Source organism: Tamandua tetradactyla, chromosome 10 (genome assembly GCF_023851605.1).
Source record: "Tamandua tetradactyla isolate mTamTet1 chromosome 10, mTamTet1.pri, whole genome shotgun sequence".
NCBI lineage: Eukaryota > Metazoa > Chordata > Mammalia > Pilosa > Myrmecophagidae > Tamandua > Tamandua tetradactyla.
In genome coordinates this window covers 16761386-16774428 of record NC_135336.1, presented here as the reverse complement: position 1 = coordinate 16774428, position 13043 = coordinate 16761386, and the positions used below count along the sequence as shown (strand labels likewise).

General features: G+C 36.0%; 1 pseudogene across 1 annotated transcript in view; it reads right to left on the bottom strand.

The window, feature by feature from the left end:
• LOC143648249 (rho guanine nucleotide exchange factor 11 pseudogene) overlaps positions 1–13043 on the bottom strand; it is a 62203-nt pseudogene that overhangs the window by 7211 nt on the left and 41949 nt on the right. Inside the window, exons 2-3 of the transcript XR_013158473.1 lie at positions 8255–8481; positions 6858–6992 (exon numbers count right to left, since the gene is read on the bottom strand). The product of XR_013158473.1 is annotated as a rho guanine nucleotide exchange factor 11 pseudogene (transcript). The remainder of the gene's footprint in view (positions 1–6857; positions 6993–8254; positions 8482–13043) is intronic.

Genomic DNA, 13043 nt, shown 5'->3' with positions numbered 1-13043 from the left:
CAACGAGTGGGTCAAAGAAGAAATTGCTAGAGAAATTAGCAAATACCTCGAAGCGAATGAAAATGAAAACACAACATATCAAAACTTATGGGATGCAGCAAAGGCAGTACTAAGAGGGAAGTTTATTGCCCTAAATGCCTATATCAGAAAAGAAGAAAAGGCAAAAATGCAGGAATTAACTGTCCACTTGGAAGAACTGGAGAAAGAACAGCAAACTAATCCCAAAGCAAAGAAAAAGGAAAGAAATAACAAAGATTAGAGCAGAAATAAATGAAATTGAAAACATGAAAACAATAGAGAAAATCAAGAAGGCCAGAAGTTGGTTCTATGAGAAAATCAATAAGATTGATGGACCCTTAGCAAGATTGACAAAAAGAAGAAGAGAGAGGATGCAAATAAATAAGATCAGAAATGGAAGAGGAGACATAACTACTGACCTCACAGAAATAAAGGAGGTAATAACAGGATACTATGAACAACTTTACGCTAATGAATACAACAATTTAGAGGAAATGGACGGGTTACTGGAAAAACATGATCAACCAACTTTGACTCAAGAAGACATAGATGACCTCAACAAACCAATCACAAGTAAAGAAATTGAATTAGTCATTCAAAAGCTTCCTAAAAAGAAAAGTCCAGGACCAGACGGCTTCACATGTGAATTCTATCACACATTCCAGAAAGAATTACTACCAACTCTCCTCAAACTCTTCAAAAAAATCGAAGCGGAGGGAAAACTACCTAATTCATTCTATGAAGCCAACATCACCCTCATACCAAAACCAGTCAAAGATATTACAAAAAAACAAAAAACTACAGACCAATCTCTCTAATGAATATAGATGCAAAAATCCTCAATAAAATTCTAGCAAATCGTATCCAACAACACATTAAAAGAATTATACATCATGACCAAGTAGGATTCATCCCAGGTATGCAAGGATGGTTCAACATAAGAAAATCAATTAATGTAATACACCATATCAACAAATCAAAGCAGAAAAATCACATGATCATCTCAATTGATGCAGAGAAGGCATTTGACAAGATTCAAATCCTTTCCTATTGAAAACACTTCAAAAGATAGGAATACAAGGGAACTTCCTTAAAATGATAGAGGGAATATATGAAACACCCACAGCTAATATCATCCTCAATGGGGAAAAATTGAAAACTTTCCCCCTAAGATCAGAAACAAGACAAGGATGTCCACTATCACCACTATTATTCAACATTGTGTTGGAAGTTCTAGCCTGAGCAATTAGGCAAGAAAAAGAAATACAAGGCGTCAAAACTGGAAAGGAAGAAGTAAAACTATCACTGTTTGCAGACGATATGATACTATACGTCGAAAACCCGGAAAAATCCACAACAAAACTACTAGAGCTAATAAATGAGTACAGCAAAGTAGCAGGTTACAAGATCAACATTCAAAAATCTGTAGCATTTCTATACACTAGCAATGAACAAGCTGAGGGGGAAATCAAGAAACGAATCCCATTTACAATTGCAACTAAAAGAATAAAATACCTAGGAATAAATTTAACTAAAGAGATAAAAAACCTATATAAAGAAAACTACAAAAAACTGCTAAAAGAAATCACAGAAGACCTAAATAGATGGAAGGGCATACCGTGTTCATGGATTGGAAGACTAAATATAGTTAAGATGTCAATCCTACCTAAATTGATTTACAGATTCAATGCAATACCAATCAAAATCCCAACAACTTATTTTTCAGAAATAGAAAAACCAATAAGCAAATTTATCTGGAAGGGCAGAGTGCTCCGAATTGCTAAAAACATCTTGAGGAAAAAAACGAAGCTGGAAGTCTTGCACTGCCTGACTTTAAGGCATATTATGAAGCCACAGTGGTCAAAACAGCATGGTATTGGCATAAAGATAGATATATCGACCAATGGAATCGAATAGAGTGCTCAGATATAGACCCTCTCATCTACGGACATTCGATCTTTGATAAGGCAGTCAAGCCAATTCACCTGGGACAGAACAGTCTCTTCAATAAATGGTGCCTAGAGAACTGGATATCCATATGCAAAAGAATCAAAGAAGACCCATATCTCACACCCTACACAAAAGTTAACTCAAAATGGATCAAAGATCTAAACATTAGGTCTAAGACCATAAAACAGTTAGAGGAAAATGTAGGGAGATATCTTATGAATCTTACAATTGGAGGCAGTTTTATGAACCTTAAACCTAAAGCAAGAGCACTGAAGAAGGAAATAAATAAATGGGAACTCCTCAAAATTAAACACTTTTGTGCATCAAAGAACTTCATCAAGAAAGTAGAAAGACAGCCTACAAATGGGAAACAATATTTGGAAACGACATATCAGATAAAGGTCTAGTATCCAGAATTTATAAAGAGATTTTTCAACTCAACAACAAAAAGACAGCCAACCCAATTACAAAGTGGGAAAAAGACTTGAATAGACACCTCTCAGAGGAGGAAATACAAATGGCCAAAAGACACATGAAGAGATGCTCAATGTCCCTGGCCATTAGAGAAATGCAAATCAAAACCACAATGAGATATCATCTCACACCCACCAGAATGACCATTATCAACCAAACAGAAAATGACAAGTGCTGGAGAGGATGCGGAGAAAGAGGCACACTTATCCACTGTTGGTGGGAATGTCAAATGGTGCAACCACTGTGGAAGGCAGTTTGGCGGTTCCTCAAAAAGCTGAATATAGAATTGCCATACGACCCAGCATTACCATTGCTGGGAATCTACTCAAAGGAATTAAGGGCAAAAACTCAAACGGACATTTGCACAGCAATGTTTATAGCAGCGTTATTTACAATTGCAAAGAGATGTAAACAGCCAAAATGTCCATCAACAGACGAGTGGCTAAACAAACTGTGGTGTATATACATACGATGGAATATTATGCAGCTTTAAGACAGGATAAAATTATGAAGCATGTAATAACATGGATGGACCTAGAGAACATTATGCTGAGTGAGTCTAGCCAAAAACTAAAATACAAATACTGTATCGTCCCAATGATGTGAATCGACATTCGAGAATAAAATTGGAATATGTCATTGGTAACAGAGTTCAGCAGGAGCTATAAACAGGGTGAGATAATGGGTAATTGGAGCTGATGGGATACAGACTGTGCAACAGTACTAGATACAAAAACTCAAAAATGGACAGCACAATAATACCTAATTGTAAAGTAATCATGTTAAAACACTGAATGAAGCTGCATCCGAGCTATAGGTTTTTGTTTTGTTTTGTTTTGTTTTGTTTTGTTTTTACTATTATTACTTTTATTTTTTTCTCTATATTAACATTCCATATCTTTTTCGGTTGTGTTGCTAGTTCTTCAAAACTGATGCAAATGTACTAAGAAACGATGATCATGCATCTATGTGATGATGTTAAGAATTACTGATTCCATATGTAGAATGGTATGATTTCTAAATGTTGGGTTAATTTCTTTTTTTCCGTTAATTAATAAAAAATGAATAAATAAATAAATAAATAAAAAGAGACAAAGAAGGACACTATGTACTAATAAAAGGAACAGTTCTACATGAAGACATAACAATCATATATATTTATGCACCGAACCAGAATGCCCCGAAATACATGAGGCAAACACTGAAAAGGGAAATAGACACATCTAACATAATGGTTGGAGACTTCAATTCCCCACTGTCATCAATGGACAGAACATCTAGACAGGATCAATAAGGAAACAGAGAATTTGAATATTACAATAAATGAGCTAGACTTAGCAGACATTTATAGGACATTACACCCCATAACAGCAGGATGCACCTTTTTCTCAAGTGCTCATGGATCATTCTCAAAGATAGACCATATGCTGGGTCACAAAGCAAGTCTCAACAAATTTAAAAAGATTGAAATCATACAAAATACTTTCTCAGATCATAAGGGAATTAAATTGGAAACCAATAGTAAGCAAAGCACCAGAAAATTCACAATTTCAGTGGGAGATGTTCTTCTTCCTCTCAGGGGTAACCCTACTAAGGACCTGTTCTCCTTGTTCTACCATCTCACAGATTCTCAGACCACAGGCTTATCCTGGTTTTCCTGTGCCTGCAACTCTTTATTCTGTCTTAAAGCATATTCATGCGTCTTTTATTTAAAATAAGCTTCCCTTGACTTTTCTTAGCTAAACTTCTGGAAAGAGGAAAGTGTATTTACTGGTTTCTCTTTCATTATCATATTGCATCTGCCTTCAGTGTGCTGCTGAAGCTACCCTTGCCAGCATCACCAGTGACTTCCTTGTTACTAAATTCACTAGACCTTTTTAGTCCTGAGAAAATGTTTAAAGCAAATATTGTATGATTCTATGTTAAGAATTACATGGTTTCCTACAAGGGGGAATATGTCGGAGACACGGCTAGGAATTGAGGAAAATGACCTCTGAGATCCCCTTAAACTGCGAAAAAAAAGCAGCTTGATGCAAAGTTGTTTCCTGGTATTCTCACAAGCTAGAACATTGTGGAAAGGTTACAAATCTATATCCAGTGAGGCTCAAGTACACACAAGAACAAAGCCACTTAACTGGGGGAACTTGGGCAAGTTAGGTCTCTGACCTGCAGTTTCTACATCTGTGAAAAAGAATACTTAAACTCACTGTATTGAATCTGCCCATCATAGTAGACATTTAACAAAAGTTCATTTAATTGCCCTTGATGGACTGTACAACACAGTGAGCTCTGTTGTTAATGATGGACTATAGTTAATAGTAGAATTATAGAAATGTTCTTTCATGAATTATATTAAGGTGTTAATAATGTGCTATATGAAGGAAAATACACTCCAGTGTAAATCATGGATTATAGTAAATAGCTAATATATGTCATCAAAGACACCACACTAATGCAAAGTGTTAATAGTGAGGGGTTAATATGGGAACACTGTATATTTTATCTGATTTTTCTGGTCTCACACAGAAGTTGAAGTTTTAAAATATGAACGATATCATCCTTTACCTTGTACTCTGATTTACCTTGGTCAGAGTCTGATCCCTTTTCCAACAGTTGCTTCATGGGGTACTGCTGACTTTCATACCTTCAGAGCTTTGACTCTTAGTCTCAGGTGTCACATGAATACCTGAAGTTTCTTTGAATGACCAGATTATATACAAAGAGCTCAGGATCTCAGGATTTAGAAGTAACAGTTAAGACTCCTGAATATATGTGACTCCTGTAAGAGCTTACAATCTTGCACCCTTTATAACAGGCCCCAATCTGAAAACCTGTTTTCTCTGTTAATTATTTTATTTTACTTTCTCCTATAGTTAAAAATAGAAATGCACATTTTCAAAAATTGTTTGATTTGGGCCATAAGATTAAGAAATGTCTAACTGATTCTGATTGTTTTTGGTATTTTGTCATTAAAAGCTTTAAAATAGTTTCATAGTTGAAACTAGAGACATCCTAATCACATTAGTATTCCTTACATTTTAGGATACTTGAAGATTTGCTGCTAGTAACTTTGTTGAAGAGCTGTATGTTCCAATAAATTGTAAAAAGAACTTTAACCATTTGAGTTTTTACTATAGACATTGTCACTATTTTATTTATACTCTTCTTAGTGACATGAGAAGTGTTTAAATGTTTAGTCACTTCTTTTGTTTGTTTATCTTTTGGGATATTCCCAGAATCACAGTGTCATTGAAAAATAAGTTTAGGCCATGAAATGTTGAATATATGGATCAGTCCCCTTCGTATGACTTAGCATTGTCAGCTAAGAGAAAATACTTTTCCACTTCCTTTAATCTATGCATATTTTATTACTGATATATTCCATTTTGTGCCTTTTCTGTCCTATTTCAGCACTTCTCTTCTTTTGTAATGGCAGAGCATAGCTGACCAAGGTATTGTCACAGTAAATCTGAGTGTTCCTTCCTTGAATCAGTATAATGATTCAGCACTCATTTGTTAAACCCATCTTTCTCTGCATAACTCCACCATTACCTTTGATCTTTCTCTCAATATTTAGGGGTATTTAGGCTGTACCCTTTCTAATTTTTTCATGTTGGAAGGGGTTTGTTGATAATATGGGATAGGAGGATGGAACTAATCGATATTCTGGAGGGGCTGGCCCCTCTGCATTTCAGGACTTATCTGGTACAGGGACCTATCTGGAGGTTGTAGGTTTTGGAGAGTTACCCTAGTACATGGAACCTTTGTAGAATCTTATATAATGCCCTAGGGATTCTTCAGGATTGGCAAGAATGGTTTTGGTTGGGGTTTGACAAGTTATGATAGGTAGCAATGTCTGTTCTAGTTTACTAGATGCTGGAATGTAATATACCAGAAACAGAATGACTTTTAAAAGGGGGAATTTAATAAGTTGCTAGTTTACAGTTCTAAGACTGAGAAAATGTCCCAATTAGAACAAGTCTATAGAAATGTCCAATTTAAGGCATCCGGGGGAAGGTACTTTGATTCAAGAAGGCTGATAAAGTTCAGTGTGTCTCTCTCAGCTGGAGGGGCACATGGTGAACATAGCATCTACTGGCTTTCTTGTGGCTCTAAAAAAAAGGAACTCTCTCCAAAATGTTTCCTCTTTTAAAGGATTCCAATAAGCAACTCCACCTTGAATGGGTGGAGACACACCTCCATGGAAATCATCTAATCAGAAGTTACCACCCACAATTGAGTGGGTCACATCTCCATGGGAACAATCAAAATGCTCCCATACAGCATATTGAATGAGGACTAAAGGACGTGGCTTTTCTGGGGTCCACCACAGATTCAAACTGGCGCAATGTCTAACTGAACGATTCATAATTTTAAGATAGTCTTTTAGGAAATTAAAAGTAAACTTTACTAACCTGATAATCTGTATGTAGAAAAGCCTGCTGCAAGAGGTAATTTTCATTGTGAATGTTGAAAGCATTCCTTTGGGGCTCAGAACAAGAGAGTATGCTCATTATCACCACTTTGGCTTAACTTTGAAATTGAAGATCCTAGCTTGTGAAGTAATAAAATGAAAATATGTAAGAATTAGGAAGTGAGAAAAACTATCATTGTTTGCACAAATGTTGAAAACACGGGAAACCCAAAAGAATGCATGATAAATTATTAGTATTAATAGAAATTTAGCAAGGTTGCTGGATACAAGTCCAATGTGCAAAAGTCAATTATATTGTTTAACAGTAGCAGCATAGAAAATATAATTTTAAAAATCTGCCCTCTATAGTAAATAAAAAATACAAAGTTCCCAGAAAAAATTGCAAAAAATAAATGTGTAAGACCTTTTTAAGACTTCATTGAAAGTTTTAGAATTTGGAGTTGGAAATTGCTTTATGGATAGGATAGTTTAAATTGCTGTACCTGTTGAAAAGAACAAAAGTGTGAAACAATTCATTTTAACTCAGGTGAATAAAACATTGGCTCAAAGGCAGAAATATAGGCCCCTGAATTTTGATAGAAGTACATACTTTCTAGGAGCCCCAAGTTGCCTTATGTACTAATGTAGCCTTTGTATGTGTTGCAAAGGCAACCTAAAATAGACCCTAAAATAGACTTACTATCCCAAGTTCTCTAGGGAACCTGTTTTCTGCTGAACCACATCTTGCCATTCAAGAAATTTGATTAAATTCTAGGCACTCCTATTTGGTGGTCCCGAGACTCCTTTTGCTGAAGAGGTTAATGGTAGAAAACTGATTGCTTAAAGAGGTGATGGAACTTTGACACATTTTGCCTTCTCAAGTTTGCTTAGGTAGGAATTTGATGTCAGTGGTATTATAAAGCAGGAATATTCTAGAAGGCTGTAAACTTTAGCCTGTTCCGATTCAGTTCCTGACATGCTGTTTCTGGGAGGAAGATAAGAAAAAGAGTCAAATAGAGATAAACAGCCATTGTACTCTTCCCCCTGTTTTTCAGGGTAATTTAGTGCAATTCTTTTTTTTTATTCCCTATTCAGGTAACCTCTAGGATATAACTCCTGAGTGTGTTGAGAGTCTTACCCTACTCAGGGACACCATGAGTCTGGACTGGTGGATAGGAATAAAAGGTCAATTTTGAAACCTGTGGCTCTGCTCAGAGTGCAGAGCACTGTGGACTTACATAGTTAAGGAGCTTTTGCAATTGTGAAAACACTGAGCTTTGGAGAGAGAACAGGTAGAAAGCAACAAAGAAAAGCATGATTTGCAGCTTTGTTGCAACTTGATCAATTTGGTCATGCACTACTCTTAACTTCTTTTGGTAGACAAATAATGCTAGTAACCTGTTAGTGTCCCAGGCTGCTGTGATAGATCACACACAATGGACTGGCTTAAACAACAGGAATATATTGGCTCACGATTTCAGAGGTTGAAAGGCTTGCTTCCCACAAGGGTGTGTAGCATTCCGGTTGACCAGCAGTCCTTGGGCTCCTTGGTTTTCCAGTCACATGGCAGTGTCCTCTCTTTTCTCTTCTAGTTTCCATTTACTTCTGTCTCCCAGCCTCTCTACCTGTTTTTGATGATATCCAAATTTTTTCTGTTTATTAAGGTCCCCAATAATTTGATTAAGCCCTTCATTCAGTTGGGCCACATCTTAACTAAAAATAACATCTTCAATGACAATGGGTCCCCACCCACAGGAACACATATTAGGAGCATGTGTTTTTGGGGGGTGCATAATTTAACCAACCATATCACCCAGGAAATTAGAGGTATAGTAAGGGTTAACTAATTTCTGACGACCTCACAGCCATGTTATAATGAAAGTTTCAGGCCAAATTCTGCCACACACATAGAAATAAAGCAAACACTTATTAGCAAAATAGTTGTTTAGCCTGTTCTATAACTCACTGTAATCCCAGCTCACTGTCCTAATAAGTGCTCTATCCACAACCTTGCATGAAAGAGTCACTTGAGGGAAAAAAGGAAACATTCCAGAGACCAGAATTCTGTTATCCTTAAGGATGACTTCATGTAACCAGACATCCAACTAGACAGTGGCTAGTCAGAACTATTTAGGGATGGAGCCTTGGGGTTGCAGGCCTTGCTAGATTCTTATACTTGTTCATACACTGCAGAGACTGAAATTATTTTAGCCAATCCAAATATATTGAACACTTAATTTCACTCATAAAAGCATATTGATAATGTTAACAGGCAACTAATTTCTGAAACACCCATTTCCAATTTTTCACTTTTCTGTTAGCAGTGCATCAGGTGTTGGTTGAGACAGATAATAGAAGTTCTTGTAGTAGCTGCCTCTAAAGTATATTTCTGTCTACAAGGTGACCACTCCTGTTTTTGTTTTTGTGGGGTTTTTGTTGTTGTTGTTTTTGTTTATGCTTATAATCTTTTATTGCAACCTGAACATTTTCATATCTTAAAGTGTTATCACTGGAATTTAATATCCAGCTAGTGTTATGACAGATTTCCTCGAATGACAGGAGCTAATTTCTAAAATGGAGAAGAAAACAACAGGAAAACCCACCTTTAGAAATTGGTCTGCCAGAGTGTTCTCCCTCAAAATTTAGCCATAAAATGGGTTTAGAGAACAGCCTAAAGCAAAAGTGTAGACACTCTCTGGTCTTTTCTACACTGGCCTCTTGTCCTTGGGATGTGCACATTGCCCTAAGAGGCTTATAGAGATATGAATGTCTTCATTCTCCGTGGACACAGTGTTTCTTCACAGTTTCAAGTGCTACACTGTCCCACAGCTGGCATTCCTTTGTCCCAGGTAGTTGTGATTTGACTGTTGTAGTTCAGTGTTCTATAGGAGACCTCTGTGATCTGCCTCCAGGTGCAGGGCAAGTTCTGAATAGCAAGTCTGTAATGTGTCTTTGGTTCAGTCCTTCTGGCTAGCTCCAGACAGATAGTACAGACATACGTGCACCCTAGTATGTGCACAAAGGTTACTCTGCTCCCTCCAGAGCAAACAAAGCTTACTCTGTTCCTCAGTGAAGGATTAGGGGAGAGGCCAGCAGGGACATCAGGCTCTCCTCCCATTTTTAAGTTGTTTCTTGTTTTAGCGCTCGCCCTGTAACTGCAACCTTTACCTGTTTTCTGGACGTATGAAAAAGTGTTTATGCCAGTTCTGCTTGTTCAAAGCTTTTGTAGAAGGGTGGAGCCCGGGGGCATCTCACACCACCATCTTCTTGATCAGTGCAGGAATTATTGCGATTTTCATATGCATTTCCCTAAAGGCTAATGATGTTGAGTATCTTTTCATGTGCTTCTTGGACATTTGTATATCCTCTTTGAAGAAATACTTGTTCAAGTACTTTGCCCATTTTTAAATTGGGCTGTTTGTCTTTCTGTTGTTGAGATGGAGTTCTTTAGATATTCTAGATACTAAACCGCTTTCAGACTATAGTTTCCAAATATTTTCTCCCATTCTATTTGTCATCTTTTCACTTTCTGGATAATGTCCCTTGATGCACAAAGGTTTGTTTTGTTTTGTCTTGCTTTTTGACACAGTCCCACTTATCTAATTTTTCTTTTGTTACTTGTGTTTTCAGTGTAAAGTCTAAGAATCCATTGCCTAATACAAGGTCCTGAAGCTGTTCCTCTGTTTTTTTGTAGGGGGGTTATAGTTTTAGTTCTTATATTTAGGTCTGTGATCCATTTTGAGCTCATTTTTGTATATGGCATGAAGGAATGGTACACTTCCCCATTCTTTTGCATGTGGGTATGCAGTTTTCCCAGCACCATTTGTTGAAGAGACTGTTCTTTCCCCATTGAATGGACTTGGCATCCTTGTCAAAAATCAGTTGGCCATAGATGTGTGAATTTATGTCTGTGCTCTCAGTTCTTTTCCACTGATTTATATGTTTGTCCATATTCTAGTACCACACTGTTGGTTACTGGTAGCTTTGAATAAGCTTTGAAGTTGGGAAGTGTGAGTCCTTCAGCTTTGTTCTTTTTCAGTATGGTTTTCGCTAGTTGGAGTCTCCTGCATTTCTATACAAATTTGATGATTAGCTTTTCCATTTCTGTGGAGAAGGCTACTGGAATTTTTATTGGGATTGTGTTAAGTTTGTAAGTCACTTTGGGTAGTATTGCTATCTTAATGATAATAGGTATTCAATCACTGAGTACAGAACATCTTTCCATTTAGTTAGGTCTTTAATTTCTTTCAATAATGATTTGTGGTTTTCTGCATACAAGTCCTTTACATCCTTGATTAAATTTATTCCTGGATAATTTATTATTTTAGTTGCTATTCCATTTAACCTCTTTTAATAGTTACATATCATTTGCTAGCTAATAATTTATTAAATTTTCCATGTTCACAAAAAAACATTGTTGAAGAAAAGTTGAAGGCCTAAATAGAAAAACATCTTCATTGTTCAGAAGACTTTATATTATTAATATAGCAAAACTATACAAACTGATTTACGGATTTACCACAATGCCTATCAAAATCCCAGCTGTCTTTTTTTTTTATTAATTAAAAAAAAATTAACTAACACAACATTTAGAAATCATTCCATTCTACATATGCAATCAGTAATTCTTAATATCATCACATAGATGTATGATCATCATTTCTTAGTACATTTGCATCGATTTAGGAAAAGAACTAGCAAAACAACAGAAAAAGATATAGAATGATAATATAGAGAAAAAAATAAAAATAATAAAAATAAAAATATATAAAAAAGAAAAAGAACACAAACAAACAAAACTATAGCTCAGATGCACCCAGCTGTCTTTTTATAAAACTTTTTATTTTAAAATAATTTCAAAATTGCAACAGTTGCAAAAATTAGTACAGTTCCATACAGAGCGCTCCAACATAGCTCCCGCCACCCCCAGATACACTAATTTTAACATTTTGCTACCTTTGTTGTTGAAATCACCTATTTCCTGAACATTTGAGAGCAGGTTGCACCTATCATATTCCTTGTCCACAGGATACTTCCAAGCATGTTTCTTTCAAACAAGAATATCCACTTATGTAATTAGCTTAAGTGCAGTTATGAAATTCAAGAAATTTAAGAGAGAGAGAAAGGACTAAAGGAAAGTGGGAAGGAAAGGGAGAAAAAGAAAAGAAATTGCCCAAACCTCATGCCACATACAAAAATTATCTCAAAATGGAACAGACTTACATTTAAGAGCTACAATATAAAATTCATAGAAGGAAATATAGGAGTAAAACTTTGGGCCACTGATTAGCCAATAATTTCTTAGTATGTCACTAAAAGCACAGTGACAAAAAAAGTCGGATTTCAAAATTAAAACATTTTGTGCTTCAGAGGACACCATTAATCGTAAAAAGACAACCAATGGAATGAGAAAATGTTTGCAAGTCATATATCCGATAAGGGACTTGCATCCAAAATATGGAAAGACAACCCAATTAAAATATGGACAAAGGACTTGAAATAGACATTTCTGCAAAGATGTACAAATGACCAATAAGCTCATGAAAAGAGGCTCTACATCTGCCATTAGGAACTGCTAAAACCACAATAAGATACAACTTCACATCACTAGGCCTTCACTAGGATGGCTAAAAATAAAAAGTGTTGGTGAGGATGTGAAGCAATTTGAACCCACCATACATTGCTGGTGGGAATGCAGCCTGGTACTGTTTGGAAAATAATTTGTCAAGTCGTCAAAATGGTAAATATAGAATTATCATATAGTTGAGCAATTCCACTTCTAGACATATAACCAAGAGAAAATTAAAACATATGTTCATACCAAAACTATACACAAATGCTTTTAGCAGCATTAATCATAGAAGCCCAAAAGTGGAAACAACCCAAACATCCATCAGCTGATGAATAGGTAAGCAAAATGTGGTTTATACATAATCAATAAAAAGGAATTAAGTACTCTTAGATGCTACACAACATGGTTAAATCTTCAAAACATTATGCCAAGTGAAAGAAGCCATACACAAAAGACTATGCTTAGGTTCTTTAGTCAGTCAGCTAGCTCAAATCAGTCTGAGAACCAGAAAGATTCCAAGCAACCCTAAAAGAATCCTTAATTTCTTGTATCCACAGCAACTGATCTGTCAATCAGGATCAAAGGTGTAAATAAGAGATTAAACTATAAAACTCT